This window comes from Bidens hawaiensis, unplaced genomic scaffold, assembly GCF_021521415.1.
Source record: "Bidens hawaiensis isolate Kalapana, Puna unplaced genomic scaffold, B.hawaiensis_p1.1 tig00022487_1, whole genome shotgun sequence".
Taxonomy (NCBI): Eukaryota; Viridiplantae; Streptophyta; class Magnoliopsida; order Asterales; family Asteraceae; genus Bidens; species Bidens hawaiensis.
The window spans coordinates 362,030-374,838 of NW_027493497.1; the positions used below are offsets into that span (position 1 = coordinate 362,030).

The window sequence follows — 12,809 nt, forward strand, 5'->3', positions numbered from 1 at the left end:
GCACCGAAAAAACCGATCCGAAGCATTAACCGACGGTTAATTTTTTGTTTCTTTGAAAAAACGAAATTTCGGTTTCGATTCGGTTATCCATCTTTAAAAAACCGAACAGAACCGATTGATGATGATAAAGATTATCAAGATGATGAGAAATGAACTAAAAACATTTTAAGATAAATAAATAAGATGATAAATAAAGATCAAGACTAAATTTTCATGCTTTTTAATTTTTAAACTATATTTAGTAACTTTGTATTCGTACGCCTATTTTTGACTTTTGAATTCAATAATATATGTGGACTACACGTTCTTATACAAACTTAAAATATGCATTTTCATTAACTTTTTTTTTTTGCATTGTCAACACATAATTGAAAAAAACTCGAAAAAAACCAAAACCGAATTTAACCGAAAAACAAGAAACCAAAAAACCGGAAAACCAAACGGTTTGTATATTCAAATAATCGATTACTTCGGTTTCGGTTTGAGTTTCGCCTAATAACCGAATCGAACCGTGCTTAGCCCTAGATTCTAGTGCTAATGCGATAGAAAAGAAACTTGTTAATGGCAGTTATTAATGATGGGCAAACATCATAGTCGATGTTGTTCAGTCACTGAATAGTAGTTGAGTTATTTTTAAAACTATAGTGGATTTTAAAAGGAAAATTGGTTTTAAAAAATACCAACTATTGTTTATTGGCAAATAACAGTCCCAACTTAGCACTTAGCTGGTGAAGAGGTAGGTCCCAGCAGAGCCCAGTTGGACCCGCAAGACTCACCTTGAACAGAGACGTCTGCGCGGTTGGACCCGCAAGACTCACCTTAAACAGGGACGTCTGCGCAGTTGAACTCGCAAGACTCCTGAGGGACGTCTGCGCAAAGACCAACTGGATCCGCAGGACCAACCATGCTCAGAGACGCGACGTCCTTACGCGCAGTACGCAAGCTGTTCCCGCAGGAAATGCCTCCCAATGGTGACGTACTCCGCCTGTTCCCGCAGCTACGGATACTAGCCATCAGGGAAGGCTACCCGCGCAGCAAGGCTACACGCACAAGGCACTAACTCTCAAATAATTCAGTAATGTCACCTGAAGAGGGAATGAGCAAGCCGGGAATACTCCCGCCCAAAGCCGGGAATTCTCCCGCCCAAATGAGCCAGTCCGTACGATACTGGAGGATCTTTTGTACTGTACCTGCCAATGTATGGACAAAAGAACTGACCAAAGCTGCGACATCTCACTGACAACAGTACGACGGGCAGCACGCTCTAGTACTTAAAGTCACTATCAGCCACTGCCTACTCACCAACCCTTGTCGGGGCACGTCCATAGCCTGCAGTTGGTGGAAAAGGAATAGTACACAGCCGGCCTGGTCACTATCAGCCGCTGCCTACCCACCAACCATCAGCATGGCACGTGCGTAGCCCACAGTTGGTAGAACAGGAATACTATTCAGCCGGCTGTACCTGCTTGGAAACCTACATTCGGCTATAAATACTCCAACACCTTGGAATGGTAGGATCATCTTCTATCTAGCTATTTCTCTTAATATACACTTATATTCAAGAGCAATCTAGTCTGATTCTCACGCCGGAGGGTGGTCACAAGGAGGTACCCCCCCCCTTCTCAGTGACGAGCTCACGGTGTCTGTTTTGTAGGTTATAAGAACAACCATCTTTGCCGGAACTAACCCTCGTCGGAAACATCTATTTAACCCCCAGATTATCCGTAATCTGCCCGGGGTCGATTAGTGTTTCTTCATTGGCGCCATCCGTGCATAAAAGCTAGAACTTATTCTCAGTTTTTTTAAACTTCTGGAAAGATGGTTAAGGTTACTCCGTTGCCAAGGCCAACGAGTGACCATGAAACCCCGGTAACCACAACCCCAGCTACTGGGGGGAACACCGGCGAGTACACAATATTTACGAACACTACCCCGGTTACCCAAGCCGGGGCAAGTGCAGTAAATTTTACGAACACTACCCCGGTTACCCGAGCCGGGGCAAGTGCAGTAAACAATCATCCCCTGGAATTCATTGATACCCAGGCGGAAAGACGACAGACGAGGTTCCCCCGCCAAACACTTGATCAAGTTAAAGCGTGGGCGGAAGCACGTCAGAAAGAATTCCAAGCTGAGTTGGACGAACGCTTACGTTCCATCCAACAAGCTGACGAATTCGGAAGCACTCGACAACAGCTCAACATGAGCAACGAGTGCGAGTCCTCGGACGATGATCGGGAGGAATCCGACAGTGACGCAAACCCTCGCCATAGGGCGAAAGGGAAGCGTAACGACACGGACTTCCAACCAACAAGGAATTTTGGAAAAACCTTCAAACAAAGGAACGCGGGGGGAAACCCACGTGACTTCTCCAAAACCTTTAGACCAACTGCTGCAAATGCAGGAACGTCCAAATTTGCAAGGGACATTGCGGAAGCAATCGCCCCGAATAGTACCAAGCAGATGCCCAACATCGGCACTTATGATGGTATATCCGACCCAGACGATCACCTGAACAGATTCATAGCGGGGGCAACCGTCAGCAACTGGACAGAACCCACGTGGTGTTATATGTTCCAGATGACGCTGGTTGGAGCGGCTAGAGCGTGGTTTGACCGTCTACCGGTCCACCACATCTACGATTGGCGGACTTCCAACACAAGTTCAGCCAACACTTCAGTCAACAGCGGAAATATACTGAAGAGCAGTGGACGATCATCAACTGTGTTAGAGAGGAGGATGAATCTTTACTAGACTTCATCACTCGCTTCAACTCGAAAAAGCTGAGTCTGGGCGCTATAAGCTGAGTCTTGAGGGATCTTGTTCTCGCCGCTTTCATCCAGGGCGCCGAATACCCAGACCTTATCCGCACGTTAACGGGTAAAGACGGCATGCCATCCACGTGGGATGCCATCATGACGGTGGCCAAGCGCTTTGCCGAAACAGAGAAGCAACTGGGTGGGGATCCGCCCCAGAGTACAAACCTCTACGCGCAGAGGACTAGAGAAGACGTCCGGACCGCCCGGCAAAACAAGAGGAAGCCAGACATTTGGCAGTCAAGGGTAAACTTTGACACCTCATCCAGCTCTCGCTCTTTAGTAGGCGGAAGGGATAACACGCACCCATCAAGCCGACACCCCCGGTGGACGCCGCTCACCAAAAGCGTCACGGAGATATTTGCCACTGAGAAACTCCCATGGCCAAAAGCTCCAACGGTCCGGCACCGACCTGACGCGGATCAGAGCAAATACTGTGACTTCCACGGGACAAAGGGTCACACCACTGAGAGGTGTACATCCTTGAGGGATATTGTTGAATCATTCGTCAAGGATGGAAAACTTACACACATTGTGGCATCAATCAAGAATGGAAGGAAGAATGACAACCGATACAAAAGCAACGGACGAAAGCCCGTTGACATCAGCATCCACATGGTTCATAGTAACATCAGAGGAAGAAAAAGACGGACGACAGAACCATGCGCATGGAAGGAAGCTGAGGTGCGTTTCCCGCGAGTGCCAGGAGGACCCAGCAAAGAAGGCCCTATCGTCATCAAAAGCCAGCTGGGGCACTACATCACTTCCCGCACTCTTGTTGACAACGGCGCCTCGTCAACAGTTATGTACAGGCAGTTCTTCGACAAGCTAGACGATGAAGACAAAGAACGCCTGGAAACGGTCTACGCCTCGATGGAAGGGTTTGACGGCAGCACAAACACCCCCCTGGGTATCCTATCCTTCCCCGTCATTCTCACAGACGGGAAACACTCCCGCACAGAAGACGTGGACTTTGTCGTAATGAGGAAGCCACACCACACATACGACATTCTCTTCGGGAGAGACGGGATGGCAAGATTCAATGCCGTGGTATCTTCAGTCCACGGCATGATGGGATGGCTAACAGCTGAGGGCGTAGCGATGGTCACCGGTATTCCCCAGGTAAGCATCGCATCTGTCTCATCAACACCCAAACCAAAGATGGCTAAACCGACCATCACCGAACCAGAAGAATGGGCCTTCAATGGCAAATACCCCGACCAGGCGGTTACCATTGGCCCAACAGTCACTGATCCTATGCGCACCTTACTCAAATGCTTAATACAGAAAAACGCTGACATCTTCGCATGGAAACCAGCTGACATGACTGGGGTACCTCGAAGTAAGGCAGAGCATAAGCTCAAGTGTGACCCGGCTTTTACGCCGGTCATACAAAAGCGCATAGTAATGGGGGCGGAACAAGCTAACGCGTGTAGAACCCAAGTCAAGGAACTCCTTGACGCGGGCATCGTACGCGTCAGCATATATCAAACATGGGTTGCAAATCCCGTCATGGTACCGAAGTCTAACAAACAATGGCGCATGTGCATAGATTTCAAAGACTTGAACAAAGCATGCCCCAAAGATTGTTACCCGTTACCCGAAATTGATCTTAAGGTAGATTCGCTAGCACCGTTTCGCCTTAAATGCTTCCTTGATGCGTATAAAGGGTACCATCAAATCCACATGGCCGTTGACGATCAGGACAAAACCGCATTTCGGACCCCCGATGGCACATTTTGTTATCAAATGATGCCATTCGGACTTAAGAATGCCGGGTCCACATACCAACGCCTGATGGACAAAGAGTTTCATGCCCAAATTGGGAGGAACTTGGAAGTCTACATGGATGACCTGGTCATCAAAAGCCTTGACCCAGAAACGATGTTGAAAGACATCGAAGAAACATTCAACACACTCAGAAAGATAAACATGAAGCTCAACCCGAGCAAGTGTTCCTTTGGGATGGAAGAAGGGAAGTTCTTAGGAGTCATTGTTACTAAAGATGGCTTCAGAGCGAACCCTGAAAAGGTCGAAGCCATTATCAAAATGGAATCACCTACCACCATCAAGCAAGCTCAGACACTGAATGGACGCCTAGTCGCACTTAACCGCTTTTTGGCAAACCATGCGGATAGGTCGTTCCCATTCGTGTCAACGCTGAGAAACTGTTTAAAGAAAACGCACTTCCGCTGGACACCAGAAGCGGAAGCAGCTTTTCAGGAAATTCGGTCACGTTTGATCGAACTCCCAACGCTCACAGCACCAGAAGCGGGAGAGGAATTAATCCTATACCTCTCCGCCACAGATAGAGCAACCGGGGCCGTCCTGCTAGTCGAGCGAAAAGGCATCCAGATGCCAATCTACTATGTTAGCCGTCTCCTAACAGACGTCGAAACCCGGTACTCTACCCTGGAAAAAATAGTCTTAGCACTTGTACAGGCTTCACGCAGGCTAAGACGATATTTCCAAGGTCACCCAATCACCATTCTCACCAACTTCAAACTTGCAAACGTTTTAGGCAAACCCGAACTGTCGGGACGCCTAGCCAAATGGGCAATAGAATTGGGAGAATACGCGATAAAGTATAAGCCGAGGCCAGCCATAAAAGGCCAGGTCTTGGCCGACTTTATTGTAGAAGTCCCTGCCTCGCGGGAGAAAGAGTGCCAGGACGAGGCTTAACCCTCTCCAGCACAGGACGTCAATGATGTCTGGCGACTCTACACTGATGGAGCAGCCAGCAACGAGGGCTCAGGCGCAGGGTTAAAACTAACCAACCCAGCGGGCCAAGAATACACTTACGCTATTCGACTGGATTTTCCAAGTACAAATAACGAAGCGGAGTATGAAGCATTCTTGGTCGGGCTGAGGATTGCGCGAAAGATGAGAGTAAAGAACTTGGAAGCCCACGTGGATTCCATGTTAGTAGCCAATCAGATAAACGGGACGTACACGGCCGTGAACGACACAATGGCCCTGTACCTCGCTAAAGCAAAAACCCTCATGCGCGATTTTAACGATTGTAAAGTCATACACGTCAAGCGAAGCGAAAACAAATCTGCGGATGCGTTAAGCAAGCTTGCGTCATTGGCTTTCACCCACTTGGGAAAGGACATCCGCATTGAACTCCTTGGAGCACCATCAGTCCCACACAAGGAAGTCTGTGTCATCCAGACCGGCACGGAAACGTGGATGACACCAATAATAAATTACCTTGCGGCGGGTATACTACTAGAGTCGAAAAAACAGGCAAGAAAACTACGCCGTAAAGCACTGAACTATCAACTCATCGATGACATCCTTTACAGACGTAACTTTCTTGGTCCACTCCTCAGATGCGTCGACGACCAAGATGCCGACTACCTCCTAAGGGAAGTACACGAAGGCATCTGTGGGATACACGCAGGTCCACGCGCAGTTGTAGCTAAGCTAAACAACGCGGGATACTTTTGGCCGGGGATGCATACGGATGCACTAGCATACATCAGAAAGTGTAGGTCTTGCCAACTCTACGCACCCAACACGCATCGCCCGAAGAATGAACTTGTTCCAGTCACCTCTTCATGGCCATTTCAGAAGTGGGCCATCGATGTGACATGCCCATTTCCCACAGCAGCAGGGAACGTCCAGTTTCTAGTGGTTGCCATCGACTACTTCACCAAGTGGATAGAAACAAAACCCTTAGCCCAAACAACCGCAAAACATATCAAAAAATTTATTTGGGAATTTATTATTTGTCGTTTCGGGCTTCCACAGAGTTTGGTGAGCGATAATGGCACCAACTTTGCCGACAAGAAGCTACAACAGTGGCTGAAAGAACTTCAAATCACCCACACCTTTACCTCAGTGGCGCACCCACAGGGTAATGGTGAGGTGGAAAGAGCAAATAGGAGCATCGTCGACGGCATAAAGAAAAGACTATTGGAACACAGATCCGGCTGGGTGGACACACGTCCTTTGGGCACACAGAACGATGAAAAAGGCAAGTACGGGAGAAACCCCGTTCAGCCTCACTTATGGCACTGAAGCCATGGTCCCGGTCGAAATTGGTCTACCCTCACCAAGGGTCTTGATTCATCCAGAGGACAATGATGCGGAAAGACGGTTAGACCTTATGCTAACCGAAGAACGCAGAGACTTAGCCGCAGTGCGTGAAGAGAACTACAAACGACAAATGCAAAAGTACTACAACATGCGGGTAAAACTCTGCAACTTCAATGTCGGAGACTACATACTGCGTAACAACGAGGCTTCGAACCAAGAACGCCCAGGAAAGCTGGCCCCCGTCTGGGAAGAGCCATACATTATCAAAGAAGTTTTGGGAAAGGGCGCATACCGGCTCGAAAGGCTCGATGGCACCCCCATCCCAAGAACATGGAATGGAGCTCAATTACGCAAATGTTACATGTAGATCAATTCCAAACTTATAAAGAAACGGCCTGGGGCCACTTCTAATGGAAATAATTCTCCTTTATCACATTGTGTTGATCGCTTTACATTTATAAACTTTCCGGAAGGTATGCCTGTATTCACCGCATAAATATGGAAAGAAGTCGTTGCGTGTGGACGGCGGAAAAACCCGCATAAACACAAAAAACGACAAACCTCCACGCAGGTCAGTTATAGGTGAAGATTGGTCATCCCACTAAATGAAAGTGACGGTCCTACCCGCACAATCATGATAGAGGAAACTAAACACTAACCTATTGACAACCGCGCGTCGAACGGTTAACGTATTCAAAACACTGGGAAAATTGCTAAAATAAACTAAAATATGCATGCGCAAGTCATGTAACGTTTATAACGCAAGTCACAAAGATTCAAAAGTAAGCGGGACTATACCCCTTACCTTGGCAACCAAGTAACTATAAGACAGGTGCGGGTACAGTGTCAAGGCAAAACCCTTCACATACTTAGCACCTGCAGGGAATTGAAGCCAAGAATACCTCGGCAACCAAGTAACTATAAGACGGGTGCGGGTACAGTGTCAAGGCAAAACCCTTCACATACTTAGCACCTGCAGGGAATTGACGCCAGGAATACCTTGGAAGTAAAGTAACTATAAGACGAGTGCGGGTACAGTGTCAAGGCAAAACCCTTCACATACTTAGCACTCCGCAGGGAATTGAAACCAAGAAGGATCTTCTGGGCCATGCTTGCGGAAACGGAAATAACATCCCCGCATAACGGGAACGTTGAGAACTAGATTGTTTGAAGCTCCAAGATGGAATTGGTTGTTTAACATAATTGATCACTATGTTCAAAACTACCAAAACATCATGGAGAATCTACACAAGTGGAACTCAACGCTCCTGACTTGCGAGGAGGTTACAGACCTACCCGCATCATACCCAAAGATCAAGCAGAAAAGTCGGGAATTTCTGCACGTGACATTAGGACTTCCGCGGGAATAATCCCCATGGAAAACCTTAAAACTAAACCATTTTCAAAACCCCTTGCTTAAGTCCAAAGTTCACCTCACTTATTAACAATTCATGAGAAGAACATTGGACTGGGGGACTTGAAGAGGTAGGTCCCAGCAGAGCCCAGTTGGACCCGCAAGACTCACCTTGAACAGGGACGTCTGCGCGGTTGGACCCGCAAGACTCACCTTAAACAGGGACGTCTGCGCAGTTGAACTCGCAAGACTCCTGAGGGATGTCTGCGCAAAGACCAACTGGATCCGCAGGACCAACCATGCTCAGAGACACGACGTTCTTATGCGCAGTACGCAAGCTGTTCCCGCAGGAAAAGCCTCCCAATGGTGACGTACTCCGCCTGTTCTCGCAGCTACGGATACTAGCCATCAGGGAAGGCTACCCGCGCAGCAAGGCTACACGCACAAGGCACTAACTCTCAAATAATTCAGTAATGTCACCTGAAGAGGGAATGAGCAAGCCGGGAATACTCCCGCCCAAAGCCGGGAATTCTCCCGCCCAAATGAGCCAGTCCGTACGATACTGGAGGATCTTTTGTACTGTACCTGCCAAGGTATGGACAAAAGAACTGACCAAAGCTGCAACAGCTCACTGACAACAGTACGACGGGCAGCACGCTCTAGTACTTAAAGTCACTATCAGCCGCTGCCTACTCACCAACCCCTGTCGGGGCACGTCCATAGCCTGCAGTTGGTGGAAAAGGAATAGTACACAGCCGGCCTGGTCACTATCAGCCGCTGCCTACCCACCAACCATCAGCATGGCACGTGCGTAGCCCACAGTTGGTAGAACAGGAATACTATTCAGCCGGCTGTACCTGCTTGGAAACCTACCTTCGGCTATAAATACTCCAACACCTTGGAATGGTAGGATCATCTTCTCTCTAGCTATTTCTCTTAATATACACTTATATTCAAGAGCAATCTAGTCTGATTCTCACGCCGGAGGGTGGTCACAAGGAGGTACCCCCCCTTCTCAGTGACGAGCTCACGGTGTCTGTTTTGCATGTTATCAGAACAACCATCTTTGCCGGAACTAACCCTCGTGGGAAACATCTATTTAACCCCCAGATTATCCGTAATCTGCCCGGGGTCGATTAGTGTTTCTTCAGCTGGTGATAGTATCAACTAGAAGTGAGCCCCAATCCCCACCATTCCTCTCCATCTTCCCCTTACCCCCATCATCAACTTTCCACCACCGTCACTAACCTGCAACCACCACCAACTTCTTCTTTTCTGCCACCACACACCACCACCAACCCATCACCATACATCTCATAATTACTTTGTTATTATTGAGGCGATAAAAATCTATAATATATGATTGTTTATTGGATTACATCGAAACAGAAGGCAAGCGGGCAACAAGCTGCGCCGCTACCCCTTTTTGAATCGCAAAACCCAATCTTTTAAAAACTATATTTGCTGATCTTGGAGTCATAACATTACTATGCATGACCCGCTGAACACGGGTGAGTAGCTCCACAGCTTCAGGCGCGAGGAAACCAAAAGTGTCATAATGATCCAGTAAAAACTCACGAGGCCATGACATTTAAGTTTGTGTTATGAGTTTTCGCTAACCACTAATAGCCATGCGCTATATGTTCAACCCACCCGTGAGATTTAAAGCCAAATTTGTCTAACCTTTGATTTTTGATACAAAAACCATTTTTTTGAAAACTATCTCCCTTGTGAGATTTGAAAAAAATAAATCCTCCTCATTCCATCATTATTTTCACCACCACCAACACATGTCGAAAACTGGAGAAGACAACGGAGTTAAAATTCAGATCTTAGATTATACATGTGAATCTAAACAAAAACACTAACGATAGCTGGTCTAGAGGCTAGCACGAAAAGAACGGCGGCTGGATATGGTGATGTTGGATGGTGAAAGCGACGGTGGCAGGATATGGTGATAATAGATAGTGGACCATGGCCAAAGGTGGAATATGCGACGATAGTTGAAGACAGAGGAGCCAACACAGGCTGAAAAAAATGAAGTTGAAGGACAGAAACGGTGACAAAGTTTACTCAGAATATTTCAAAAAAATGAAGTGTGGCGATGGTGGTTGTGGTGAAACAATGGTAGAATGAGAGAAATTCAAACTTTTTCCGACCCACAATAAGATGGTTTTAAAAATAGTTTTGGCATTAAACTCACTGGTAAGACAGACATAGCTTAAAATCCCACAGGTATGGACAAACAAATAACACAAATAGTTCAAGCCAAAACTCACAGCACAAATTCAAATGTCACAGCTTCTTGAGCTTTCAAATAGATAACTAATTTTTGAAAACTTTTAACCTAGACTAAAAATATCTCCTCATGCGGCCTATTGGGAATTTGCCCTTAAGAAACCTGATTTTGCTTCAGGTAATACAAGTACGTATGAGTTAAAAAATATAGGTTCCCAATTTAATAGGTTAGCTTATAATAGGAAGTATAGTTTTTATAGAAAAGATAGAAAATAATCTTGTCCATTGATTTTGAACATGAAGGGTTAAGATTAATTTATGGAGAAATCAAGTGTGAACATAAGAAAAAAGGTATAAAAGAAATAACACATTTGTTTACTTTCTCTATCCACATGCAAGGTATATGTCAAATTCTCCCATCATTTTAAAACGTCCATAACTTTCTTTACGACATTTTTATTGAAAAACAAATTCACCATAATAACGGGTGTCTTTTTATCTTTAATATGAGTACCATATTCTAATATAAAAATTTTTAAAAAATTAGTGGGTTTTTTACAAATTATGTTTTATAAAATTGTGTTATACAATAGTATTTTTTATTGTGTTTTTTTCATTGTGTCATATATTGTGTTTTTCATAGGGTTTTCCATTGTGTTTTTTCGGACTTTTCCAGCAAGATGGTGGTGGTGGGTGACGGATGTGGTGGCGATGAGTAATGAATACAGGAGATGAGTGAAAATGTAACTGGATTTTATGTAAGTGGATTTTTGAAATTAAGTTAAATAGGTTTTGAGATTAAAGTAAGTGAGTGTTTATATAAAAGTGTTAAAAACAAAAATGCCTTCCTTCCTAGCCTTCTTATAAAAATTAAACTTCTTATTTGATCCTAACCCCAATCACCTAAGATGTCAATTATTTAAAATTAAAAAAACATCAGTCAATGTTTAATAATAACATGGTTGATTTTATATATTAAACTAGCTTAATTTTAATTAAAAAAAAAATCTATAGCTATGGTGCCATTATGGTTGCTTATATCAGTTGACCACATTTAAATAGAAGTCTAAACTGTAAATAAAATGTCCACCGGATCATGGTTTTTCAATACCATTGTTAACCACTAAAAACTACAATCATTAGATGAAACAATTCAATCTGACAATGTTTATCTCGATTCAAACCATGAATGACATAAATTTAACAATAAAACATATGAAATTGGAAACATACAGTGAACATTGTAGTAAAAAAAGGTCTGCAAATTATTCTAATAAATAAAACAACTATGGTTAACTTTGAAAACTATCAGCACTTTTAAATAACAAATTCAAGTTTGTTGTCCACTTTCTTGAAATACTTGATAAAGTCCATCGATCATTCATTCTTTACTATATTTTATGCATAAAATGTTAAAATTATATATTCAAAAATTAAACTTATTAAACTAAGATCACGCCAAAATTTGTACGAAATTTTGTTAACTGCTCATCAAACCCAAACTTTTCTCCTATAATAGACTTTAAATAGAATCCACATTATCCAAAACCTAAGGGGTGTTTGGAATTCCTTATTTTACCTCCTTGTAACTTTTCATTAAGTAAATAAATTATAACATTGCAACTTATTAAACTTTTCATCTCAAAATATAAACCATCCCCAACACCTTGTTACTTTTTAAAAAATTTACAAGTTATAAGTTGGTGAAAATAAGCAATCCCAAACACCCCCTGAAACCAAATTAAAAACATTGTACGTTTGCTTACTAGACCAGCTTCATTGACCATAAATCTCAACAAATCTGAAGAGCAAAAGAAATTGATTTACGAACAGAATAACACCTACCATTTGAGTGATTTACAAAAGGTGGTTGCCTGAACTTCTGTTCGATAATAAACGAACAAACATTTATCCCCAAAGTGTTTCAAACAAATTTAAAAACCTTGTGTAACTTATAAATAAAATGAAATGATCGATGAAGGCTCAGAGCGTTGCTATATGTGCTCAAGGAACAGCTTTCGCCGTTCTCATACAAGAGGTGTCAGAATATAAGCAATCAATCATCGTGGCCAAAAAACAAAGTTAAAAACAAAAATAAGAACGAAGTATTTCTAGATATTATTGTTCATCATCAATGAGTAAAGGAAGACTGCCTCAGGCGGCTAGGGTTCCAGATTCAGTTGTGATGTTTAAGGTTGTAGAAGTGGGTATTTGTAGATTTCAAATGGGCTTTGTTAAAGGCCCAGTCAGGCTAGGGTTTTAAATGGGCGTATTCTACTACTTTTTCTGCTTACATTTTAATTTTCTCTTTTAAGTAGGCTGCCAACCTCAGCCTGAGTTTGGCTTATTTTAGCTTACGA

The 12,809-nt window shown here is 44.1% G+C and overlaps 2 non-coding genes across 2 annotated transcripts; both read right to left on the reverse strand.

The window, feature by feature from the left end:
* Positions 1–12,198: 12,198 nt before the first annotated feature.
* On the reverse strand, positions 12,199–12,325 carry LOC143565617 (small nucleolar RNA snoR77). Its single transcript, XR_013141105.1, has one exon. It is a non-coding gene; the product is annotated as a small nucleolar RNA snoR77 (small nucleolar RNA).
* A 104-nt stretch (positions 12,326–12,429) lies between these two features.
* On the reverse strand, positions 12,430–12,520 carry LOC143565616 (small nucleolar RNA snoR1). The gene has a single exon (XR_013141104.1). It is a non-coding gene; the product is annotated as a small nucleolar RNA snoR1 (small nucleolar RNA).
* Positions 12,521–12,809: the final 289 nt, after the last annotated feature.